The sequence below is a fragment of the Amblyomma maculatum genome, chromosome 1, assembly GCF_055883805.1.
Source record: "Amblyomma maculatum isolate TAMU_Amacu chromosome 1, ASM5588380v1, whole genome shotgun sequence".
In the NCBI taxonomy this organism is placed as follows: Eukaryota; Metazoa; Arthropoda; class Arachnida; order Ixodida; family Ixodidae; genus Amblyomma; species Amblyomma maculatum.
In genome coordinates this window covers 293543680-293551506 of record NC_139344.1, presented here as the reverse complement: position 1 = coordinate 293551506, position 7827 = coordinate 293543680, and the positions used below count along the sequence as shown (strand labels likewise).

Sequence of the window (7827 nt, the reverse complement as noted above, 5' to 3'; positions counted from 1 at the left end):
GCACAATAGGAGGTTGAAAGCATCGTCGGCAATGCCTTTTACTATATGGCCAACTTTATCCTCCTCAGACATGCCTTGGTCGACTTTACGACAGAGATAGGACGTCTTGGATGTAAGTGAGATAAGACTCCGTTGATGTTTGAGCGCGAGAGGCAAGCTCTTTCTTGGCGGCAAGGTGGCGACCAATAGGCTTTCCGAACAGGTCGTGGAGCTTCTGTTTACAGATATCCCAAGATGTTAGGTCATCTTCATGGGTTTCAAACCACACCCGCGCAGTCCCAGCCAGGTAAAAGATAACATTCGCGAGCATGAATGTGGGATCCCACCTGTTGTGCTTGCTCACGCGTTCGTATAGGGCTAGCCAGTCGTCCACATCAACGTCGTCGGTCCCGCAGAAGGTTCCGGGGTCACGGGGGTGGGCCATGATGACAGCAGGTGCAGCGGCCGTAGAGGTAGCGTCGTTTGTAGTCATTGTGGCTGTACCGACGGGGCGGCCGCTACGCAGATTCAACTTGTCACAGGGGATCGAACGGATTCACCTCCAGAAAGAGATGTTACGGGGAAGATATTCGGTCCGATGGCTGTCCACACCACTAACGTCAAAGGCAGCACCGATCTCAACACCCTCAGCGTCGTCGTCTTCGAGTCATCATCCTCAGCACGAGCAGCGAATACTGCTAACAATATGCATGAATAAAAAATGAGAAACAAAAAACAAAAAGAAAAAAAAACAAGTTACAACCATCACCACAGTACAAAATACGCATTCAGATACGTGCCAATATCAAAACATTAGGAAATATAACACCAGTTATCATGAAACTCTGTAACAATATAAAGGAATAGCACAATACATTGCGATTTCATATCTGCTTTAGTCATGTATTTGGTTTCCTATTTGAAGTGAGGTTTTATTCGGCGTTTGAAAGTTCGCAGACTTCCACCTATTTTTGCGATATCAAGGATGTTTGTGTAATTATTACATAGTTTCATGATTTGATGATCTGTTTAGCATAATTAGTCCGAGGTTTTTCTGCAATAATGAAAGTTTTCTGCAAATTGTGACCAGTATCTCTATTTAGATAATGACTAGAAAGTAATTGCTCGACACTTCAGAAAATACATACATAAATAATTTCTGTTTGTACGTATCACGGAAAGGTAAGATATTATGTATTGCCATGAATGTTACGGTGTCTAAAATTTCCTTATATAATGCTCTAATGGCCCTCCGCTGCAGTGCAGATAGTCTATCATTATCAGTCTTAATTCCGGTTCCCCATAATAAGCAAGAGGCCTCTAGACTAGAAGAGATGCAGCGTGACCAACGGTACGGGCTAGCATTTACCAACTAATAAATCAACTAGCCCGACTGTATGCTTTACAGAAAAATCCATAGATTTAAGCTTAGCGCCGTTTTCGTTGAAAGGTCTGTAGTAGTCAAAGGCTTCCGCACAGCCGTTTCACGGATGACCGCCATCTAGGACAACACTTGTTTATATCGTTCTTCTATCCCCCCAATCTACATTCATTTCCTCGCGCCGCTGTCGGGTGTCCACCGAGGACTGTCTGAGACTTTCATTTCCCTGCAAACAACACTCTGAATTTTTTTCTCACTTCCTGCTACCCGTGTCCTGGCTGCGTTATTTCCTTTATGGCGCCGGAAAGACTGTTTTCTTTCGCTTTCCAGCCTCCATCACGGGGGAGTACGCGTGTCCACTGAGACGGGAAGAAATTACTGCGCTTTTCCGTTCCCCAAAACCGATCCCCCCTGCTCTGACACCTCCACAAACACCTACTGCTCCCCCTGTCTCTCGCGTTGGCGCTCCCATTTCACATGCTTGCTCATTTGCTTATTGCCTCGCGGATGTACTCCCTTTTATCGTTAAGCGATGCAGCAAAAGAAGGTAAAGAAAGGGGGGAAAGCTACAGCATATGGAGGCCCTGTGCTGAGATTGAATAGCATTCATTCGGCGTTGCTCCTCAACCTCACTACATAAAGAGGAAGGCCACAAATAATTGTCATTTTACCCGGTTATCAAGAGGGTGATGCAAAGTTCCTAGCAGTGGACCAGGTGCGATCGCGGTTTCGAGAGGTCTGATTCCGAGGGCACAGACGGGGAGTGCGCCAGACGTGTTGCAACCGGCAGAGGGGGTAGTCACGTGAGGTGCTTCCCTTCCGCGAGCGCATGCGCGACCCCGTCATCGATTGCGCGCCGCCTCTCTGGGCGCCTCCCGGCGAGCAGATAGGGTCGCGACTGCGCCTGTGCCGCGATGGCCTCACGCGATCTATCATAGCGCGGTCCGCAAGGTCGGCACGCCAAGGTAAGCACGACGACTCTTGCGATGCCAGCGGAGGCTCTCGGCGAGAGTGCTGCACCGAGCTGCAGTGCCCTCCTTGGCTTCCCTGTAACACGTGCTTAGTTTGCACCCTACTTAGGGCCCCGTGACATTCTCGTGCTCTTGTCTGACACTAGAAAAAAAAAGAGGCGAGAATGTTTCACCGGACATGTCATGCTTGCCCAGTGGGCAATATCACCCCTGGCCGAACAGGCTGATGCTGGTTTTTACCATTCAGTGTGTAAGTTCAAACGGGCCAGGAAGTTACAATCTTTCTGCATAAAAGCGTACTGTGGTCTGCATAAAAGAAAAAACAGACTTTTTTCTTTTGTTTTTCGGAAAACATTCGTGTAGTTCCTACCCGCTTCTCGAACGCCGCTGTGGTTGCAGGTGCGTGCTGTAGGACAAAAAAGTTACAAAATAAATTCTAAAAAACGTGACTAGAAAATAATTCTGAAACCAGTTATATTGGGCGTGAGATTGGTTAGTTATATCTTTGTTCTTAATGCCCACATGGAATGCCATTGCTGAGATGCGCGTCATCCCCGTCTTGAGCTAATTGGAAAGTTTCGTCTGGATGACTGAGCTATTAAAATATTTCACCATCGTCCAAGTACCGATGAGCGAATATGGGGCTCGTCTCAGCTTCTGGCAAAGTATTCTTTCTGAAGGACTGGCAAATACGCTTTTGGCAAGGAGAAAGAAAAGTGCCAGAGAGCGCGTGTTTGAAATGGCTTCGGTGCGCCCAGCTCGCGAAGAGTGCAGCAGGGGTCGCTTTAGCAGGTAATTCACAAATGACGAGCTTCACTACAAGGCTGTGTCTGAATCACCCGGCAAAGCGGTTCCTTCGTAGCTTTAAGTTTGTTTTAAGGCTGTACCTGTGGTGGTTGGGTTAGTCTTACACTCAACATGCAATTGCTCCAGATGGGTGGCTTCTGTACGTTGCTTATCGTTGCCGCTAATATAAAAAAAGTAGCCTCGCCACCGAGCGGCTCCTATAGTAGTTCGCCCGAGTTACGAATAAGGGCTTTAGTTAATTACCCTGTTTTACCTTCTGCGGCTCTGAAGCCGCACAGAGGTCCCATAGATGCCGTATTCATGCATAAAACTACCCCACGAACGAACTCTTCTTCATTAGCGGTTGGGACTAGCAAGAACGTCTTTAGAGCGAGCATCTATGCCTGGCCTAGGTCACCCGGCCTACAGAGAAGTGAAGCAGTTACTTAAGTCCGCAAAATAACATTTCTTCAGGTCGCATCTTCACGGCTTACCACGTCTATAGGTTACATTGCCGAGTCAAGAAGCCTCGAAACGCAGTGACGTAACGATTGTCAGCAGACCTCGCTGTCTTGCCAAATAACAGGCTGGCCAAAGATCTACCTAGAACGCGCTTTCTCTCTAGCCACTACGATGTTCGTTTGAAAGGTCGATTTCAACACTGCAATGTCTATTTCGTTATTATTCAGCGCACCCGTCAGCCGGACATACCGCACCTCTACGTAGACCGGCTTCTTGCTGATGCACGGTTCACCTCGACAGTGCCCGCTTTCCGATCAATGCTTGCGTAGCGCACACAGGAAGCACGCTCCGTGGGGGGCGTACAGAATATACAGTCGTGAGAGAAAGTGGTATACAACACTCAGCCGCTGGCGGAGCTCGAAAAACAACTCCATCGACACGCTATCTACCGACAGCGACACATGCATGTCCCAGGTTGCAATACAGTTTTCCCGAGTTCTGCCACCGGCACTTTTTTTTTTTCACGACATCCCGCTACCCTTTGCAGCATTCGCGCTCTAAGCTTCTGCAGCAGTGCGCCGCTTGTCGAACCAAATGCCGGTAACTCTCCGGACAAGCGTATCAATATACTATGCACTCTGTCTCTGCCTTTATGCATAGCATCGATAAAAAGAAACACGAATCTCTATTGTACCTGGTTGGAAAACGTTTGCATTTCTTTTTATCTTAACCACATAGTCAGTGCTTGTGGCGTTTGCGCTGTTATTTTTAATGCACTACCGACCAGCTCAACTGTTGCTAATATGACGACGTTGGAAACAGGAACAGAATGAAAGGGAAGTTGGACACAGCGTTCCTATAAATTGATTTAATTGTTTCTTTCAACTACAAATACTTGAATGATCAGGTAGCCACCAGTTCTTTATTATATGCGCCTGAATTCCAGCACTCGACTGAATAGGAACGTTGCTCCTCAGCGCCATAGCGTCCTATGTCACGTCGGTGAAAAACGAATGCATAAAAGTAGTCTTCCGCAGAGGTGGCGAGGTTCAGGTACGCTACCGAAAGTGGGGGGAGTGCAATCAGTACAGGCTTAGCACATTGCGTAATTAGTACTGCGTGGGATACTAATCTAAACTCCGCATGTTACAACCAGGGTGCACTTAAGAAGAGGAGGACACTATATTTGGCTTAGAAATACCGTGCTCAACCCAATTCTACTCACGGAAATGCAAGAAATACGCAATTTTAATGTGACCGCCTTTCCTGACTGCCCACTTCAAGAGTTTTTCGTAAACCTGCCGGCAGGCGTAATCTTCGGGCAACATCTTTTCCTCCACTGTTCACAAACAAGAGCTCGTGAGCCGCCGTCATTACTGGCTTCATCCTGCAGATCTTCTCTGTGAAGCTAACGTAAGAAAGGTTATCAGGTCAAATTTGAACAGAGATGGTTCACAACATGTTGTCCATGAACAGTGCAGTGGCGGAAGAAGCGCTGCCGGCTGATATGAAGGGACACGCTATCTATATAGAACCGGTTAGAAGAAAGAGCCTGACGTCTACCGTCAACGCCGTGGTGAAGTTCTTCAAGTAAAGCGGTCTGCGTAGCGCGCTGTCCTGTGTGTCTCCGTCGTAATATTTCTTATAGATATGTGGCACCAATTACTGTTTACCAAAAGTATCCTATTTCGAGAAAAACAGTACCTTTTGGCAAACTGACTACAGAAAGATAATATAGACGTGTACACTAAGTAAGGACCTTAATATAAGAAATGCGCAGTGCGTTTTAAACAGCAAAAAAAAAAAAAAAAAAATTAAGCGCCGAGCATTGGCACAACTAAACCAATCAGAAGCACAAAAGTCAGTTTGGGCTCTCTTTTCTGCATTCACCTCAGACGAAGACGAGGTAATCGCAGCGAAGGCCGATGAGCTTAGACGCAACGGCGACAACGACGCGTGCTCGAAAGAATGCGCTCATGTGCTGCCATGTCCGATGACTGCATTGTGGCGAATTGTCAAGATCACTTGCTTAAGGTCGGCACCAAGGAATACTCTCATTGTATATGACGAATGCTCTCCCAGTTGATAAATAACCGGCGTTTTTATCTCAAGCTTAAAATCAGAAGGCGTTCGCCGGGGATCACATCAACCAAGATGGAAATTCATGCGCCTTCGTATGGGCCAAAAAGCTTCCCAAACCCTCGCGGCCATATTGGTGATGGCGTATACGTGGAAGTTGCAAGGTTCACGCGCAACTTCTGTGGGCCATCGGTGACCCATGGCAATTTGGTGCCCTAAGGAAAGGGCTATTCTCGATTACGCCCAACCTAGCAACATTTCGTATATTTTCTCGTAATGGTGACAAGGCCGTAGGCAACAAACAACTGAGACTGCACTGGAATAAACTATTTATTGGGCCGAGTTGCACCCTCAAAAGAATCAAGAAACTCGGTGGAGATGACACCCGCAAGGTTCCATGCGCTGCAATTTGGGGAGAGCAGTTAACAGAAGGGGCGAAAGGTGGACGCCACTCTCTTAGTTTGCAGTCAGTGAGGCGAGCGGTAGCAAGCGGCACGGTGTTTCCGCCGAAGGGGAAAATAAACTCCGCTAAATATGGGTGGCTCGACCTATTGCTATGTTTACCAATGTCATAAAAGCTTTAAAGTCTGAAGGCAAGGTGCCGAAGATAAAATTATATCGTTTTCCTTGGAAATCCTACGAAACGGTAAAGAGGGTACGCTGGATTCAGCATCCCTGTAGCTACGCCATTTCCTTACCAATAAAAAGAAACAGTGAGTGGTCTGGACTTTTGTATATTTATTTCTTGCATCTAATAGCAACACAGAATAATCACTGAAAGCAAATAGAACCAAAATGTTTAATGAGGACGCATGCCGTTTAATAGTGGTAATATTTTACTAAACAAAAAAAACAAACAAAAAGAGTAGGAAAAGAACGTTGTCTGCCGCAGTAATTGCTGTCTAATATGTGAAGTACCAAGCTGCGGCCGGCGATAAAAAAAGAAGGTATAGGGAGAGGACAGCGAGAATAAATACACGGCAGCGATAGCATGAAAGCACTGAGGGAGCTTTGTATACATTAGTTAAATACTGCGTCCGCAGACCGCATCAGCAAAATCTTGTCCGCAGCAGTTGTGAGTAACTGAGACGTGGTACAGATTAATGAGCGGTGTTAATCGATAGAGGGTGACGTAATGTTGTGTCCAAAAATAATTAGGCTGATAAGTTAATCAAGTAATTAATTACAGGCAAATATGCAAAAGTTGTCTGCAGCAGTTGTGAGTAATTGAGAAGTGGTAGAGGTTATAATGAGTGGTGTCAATCGATATAGGGTGACGTAATGTTGTGTCCGGAAAAAGATTTAGGCCAATAAGTTAATTAGGTAATTAATTAGAGGCAGAACACGCACAATCGTGTCTGCAGCAGTTTGAGTTATTGAGAAGAGTTAGAGGTTTATGAGTGGTGTTAATCGATAGAGGGTGACGTAATGTTGTGTCTGAAAAAGTTATTAGGCCAATAAGTTATTTAGGTGATTAATTATATGTAGAACATGTAAAAGTAAAAGCGAAAATGGTCTCATTTGCCAATGGCTTGGCGCCAAATTTGAATGTATCAAATACTAAAATAGGTAATTAAACCAGTCAATTAAAGTGACGCGAAGGATGTGACGTCACGCAACCTGAAGTCGAGCCAAAAAAGGGCATAGGAAGAGATTGGCGCGCAATTTGAAAATGCCAAAGACTAAAGTAGTTAATTAAGGCAGTCAACTAGAGTGACGTCAAGGATGTGACGTCCCGCAACCGGAAGTAGAGCCGAAAAAGGGCATTGGAAGAGATTTGCTCGCAATTTGAAAGTACCGAAGACTAAAATGGGCAAACAAGAAGTGGATTATTGTGACCTAGTGGATGCTACGTCACGCAACCGGAAGTAGATCCGAAAAAGGGCATAGGAAGAGATTGGCGCGCAATTTGAAAGTACCAAATACTAAAATGGGTAAACAGTAAGTGAATTAAGCAACTAGAAGCAACCAGAAGCAAACAACAGCAGCATCCGTGCTTTCGCATTAGTCCAATGTGGATTATGCAGTGCTCTTTCATTTTTTAAAATTATTTTTGGTTGGCCTCGCCATACTATATGCTCGGGATGAGCACTTAGCGGGTGCTATGTTGCAGGATGATGCGTTCGACGAAAAACTTTGCGACGTCTCCTTCGGCGTAGCGGGTCATGT

General features: G+C 46.0%; 1 protein-coding gene across 1 annotated transcript in view; it reads left to right on the top strand.

The window, feature by feature from the left end:
* The first annotated feature begins 2261 nt into the window (after positions 1-2261).
* The window catches only part of LOC146206813 (cholecystokinin receptor type A), a 67709-nt gene continuing 62143 nt past the window's right edge, over positions 2262-7827 (top strand). Inside the window, exon 1 of the mRNA XM_084587064.1 lies at positions 2262-2325. The gene's annotated coding sequence lies outside the window, so the exon portion shown is untranslated. The remainder of the gene's footprint in view (positions 2326-7827) is intronic.